Source organism: Anolis sagrei, chromosome 5 (genome assembly GCF_037176765.1).
Source record: "Anolis sagrei isolate rAnoSag1 chromosome 5, rAnoSag1.mat, whole genome shotgun sequence".
Lineage (NCBI taxonomy): Eukaryota > Metazoa > Chordata > Lepidosauria > Squamata > Dactyloidae > Anolis > Anolis sagrei.
Window position 1 is genome coordinate 20252052 of NC_090025.1, and position 4012 is coordinate 20256063.

Below are 4012 nucleotides of genomic sequence, written 5' to 3' on the forward strand. Positions count from 1 at the left end.
GCTCTCCCGCCCTATAGGAGCAGAGCCCGCCTCTCCCACCAGCCAATAGCAGCCGCGCGATGGAACGAGCCTCCTTCCCCATCCCCTCCCACTGCCAAGGCCAATGGCAGCTTTGCCTGGCTTTGCATAATTGGGGCGGTTTCCCTCTTCCCTTCCCTCCCTCTTATTATTTATTGCAGCGTCAACTGGGCCCCAAGAAGGAAAAGGAAAGGATTGGGTTGCGTCGCTTTGCAAAAACGTGGCCAGGAGCCAAAGCCTTGGATTGTACAGCTTGCAGAGGCTCTGGGTGCATTTGCACCATAGAATTGATGCAGTTTGATACCACTTTCAAAAGGACCAAGGCAGAGACATCTCCAGCTCATCCCCTGTTTTGGGTATCATAGAATCATAGAACCAAAGAGTTGGAAGAGACCTCCTGGGCCATCCAGTCCAACCCCCTGCCAAGAAGCAGGAATATTGCATTCAAATCACCCCTGACAGATGGCCGTCCAGCCTCTGTTTAAAAGCCTCCAAAGAAGGAGCCTCCATCACACTCCGGGGCAGAGAGTTCCACTGCTGAACGGCTCTCACAGTCAGGAAGTTCTTCCTCATGTTCAGATGGAATCTCCTCTCTTGTAGTTTGAAGCCATTGTTCCGCGTCCTAGTCTCCAGGGAAGTAGAAAACAAGTTGCTCCCTCCTCTCTGTGGCTTCCTTTCACATATTTATACATGGCTATCATATCCCCTCTCAGCCTTCTCTTCTTCAGGCTAAACATGCCCAGCTCCTTTAGCCGCTCCTCATAGGGCTTGTTCTCCAGACCTTTTATCATTTTAGTCGCCCTCCTCTGGACACATTCCAGCTTGTCAATATCTCTCTTGAATTGTGGTGCCCAGAATTGGACACAATATTCCAGGTGTGATCTAACCAAAGCAGAATAGAGGGGTAGCATTACTTTCCTAGATCTAGACACTATGCTCATTGATGCAGGCCAAAATCCCATTGGCTTTTTTTGCCGCCACATCACATTGTTGGCTCATGTTTAACTTGTTGTCCACGAGGACTCCCTTGTCTTTTAGTATCTATGTCCACGGAATGCTGCTCAGTGTTTCCTTCATTTTTTGGAAATCAGCTCTCCTAAAGTCCAAAATGCGGGTTTGACTTGTCTTCGTTTCGGCCTTCTTTTGTACCTCAAATTGCAGGAGCACATGGTCACTTGCCCCTAAGGATCCTACCACTTCAAACGCATCGATCAGCCAGCACGTCAACGACTTAAATCAAGAAATAACTTTCTAAGATCTACAGAGACACTCGCTGGAACACATCAGCAAGCGAGAGTCCAAAAGTGGCAGGCTCAAACCCAGAACCTCAATCAATGGCTGATACCAGATGAGAGACTCCCCCCTGGGCACACAGAGGACTGGGCAACTTGGAAGGCACTGAACAGACTGCGCTCTGGCACCACGAGATGCAGAGCCAACCTTCAGAAATGGGGCCACAAAGTGGAATCCTCGACATGCGAGTGTGGAGAGGAGCAAACCACTGACCACCTGCTGCAATGCAACCTGAGCCCTGCCACATGCACAAGGGAGGACCTTCTTGCAGCAACACCAGAAGCACTCCAAGTGGCCAGATACTGGTCAAAGGACATTTAATCAACTACCAAGCTCACAAATTTTGTATTTTGTCTGTTTGTATGCTTTGTTCTGTTAGAAATGTAATATAATTGACTGGTTGCCCTGACACGATAAATAAATAACCACTTTCACCTCCATGACTCAATGGAGTCTGATAGTGCTTTAACTACCATGGCTGCAATGCTATCGAATCCTGGAAGTTGTAGTTTGCACCTCTGGGAGGCTCCTTCTATGGAGGCTTTGTAACAGAGGCTGAATGACCATCTGTTGGGGGTGTTTTGAACACACATTTCCTGCTTCTTAGCAGAATGGGGTTGGACTGGATGGCCCACGAGGTCTCTTCCAACTCAAGGATTCTATAAGACTGCTCAAGACCTTATAAAACTACAACTCCCTGGCTTCCATGGCAGTTAAAGTGGTGCCAAACTGCATTCATTCAGACACTACATATGTGGTTCTCAACCTTCCTAGTGCCACGACTCCTTAATACAGTTCCTCATGTTGTGGTGACCCCAAAACATAAAATTATTTTTGTTGCTACTTCATAATTGTAATTTTGCTACTGTTATGAATTGTAATGTAAATATCTGATATGCAGGATGTGTTTTCATTCACTGAACCAAATTTGGCACAAATACCCAATATGCCCAAATTTGAATACTGGTGGGATTGGCGGGAATTGATTGTATCATTTGGGAGTTGTAGTTGCTGGGATTTATAGTTCACTTACAATCAAAGAGCATTCTTAACTCCACCAACAATTTTATTTATTTTATTTATTTACAGTATTTCTGTACCGCTTTTCTCACAACTAGGGGGACTCAAAGCGGTTTACACAAAACTGACAAAACTTCAATGTCATACATTGGACACTGACACGATGCCAAACCATAACAACCACAATAATAAAACCACAATTAAACATAAATCATAATTAGACAGTACATAAGCAATCATTAAAACAATAAATAATAAAAAATAGTCTCGCCAGTCGTATTGTCATTCTAATCCATGTCCTTTAAATTCTACAAACATCTACTGCCCGAAGGCCTGGTCCCAAGGCCATGACTTTAATTTCTTTCTAAAAGCCAGGAGGGAGGGAGCAGATCTTACCTCATTTGGGAGTGTGTTCCATAGGCGAGGGGCCACTGCCGAGAAGGCCCTGTCTCGTCCCCACCAGACGCATTTGTTCAATTAACGGGAGTGAGAGCAGGGCCTCCCCGGATGATCTTAGATTACGAGATGGGACATAGTGGTGGATACGTTCAGACAAGTAGGCTGGGCCAGAACCGTATAGAGCTTTATAGGTCAAAACCAGCACTTTGAATTGGGCTTCGGAGATGGACTGGCAGCCAGTGGAGCTGGCACAACAGGGGGGTAGTATGCTCCCTGTATGTCACCCCAGTTAGTAATCTGGCTGCTGCCCATTGGACTAGCTGAAGTTTCCACGTAGAGCGCGTTGCAGTAATCTATTCTGGATGTAACCAGAGCGTGGACGACCGTGGCCAGATCAGACTTCCCAAGGTACGGGCACAGCTGGTGCACGAGTTTTAATTGTGCAAAAGCTCCCCTGGCCACCACCGAAACCTGGGGTTCCAGGCTCAGCAATGAATCCAGGATCACTCCCAAGCTGCAAACCTGTGTTTTCAGGGGGAGTGTAACCCCATCCAACACAGGCTGTAACCCTATGCCCTGTTCTGCCTTTCGACTGACCAGGAGGACCTCTGTCTTGTCTTGATTCAATTTCAATTTGTTAGCCCTCATCCAGTCCAACACAGCGACCAAGCATCGGTTCAAGGTCCGGTTGGACAATGGACAATGGAATTGAGCCAAACCTGACACACACAACTCCCATGACCACCAGAAAATACTGGAAGGATTTGTTGGGCATTTGCCTTGAGTTTTGGAGTTGTCGTTCACCTACATCCAGAGACCTTGCTCCAGCTGGAGGTTAGCTGTGACCAGCAGTGCTGTAGAATTTGAAGAGGCACGAATGGAGAGAAAAAGAGATAAATGTGCCAAGAGGAAGGCACGTCAAGCCTATCCCAACTGGGACCGCCTTCCACCTGGAAACCAATGCCCTCACTGTGGGAGAATAGGGCTCCACAGTCACCTACGGACCCAACGCCAGTACACCGATCTTGGAGGACAATCCTACTCGGACAACAAGGGATCGCCTAAGTAAGGATGTAACAAATAAGTACATCCAGAGAGTACTCTGGACCAAACTTGGCACTAATACATATGCCCAAATATGAACACTGGTGGAGTTTGGGGGAAACAGACCTTGACATTTGAGAGTTGTAGTTGCTGGGATTTATGGTTCACCTCCAATCAAAGAGCATTCTGAACCACACCAATGATAGAATTGGGCCAATTCCCACACAGAACCCCCATG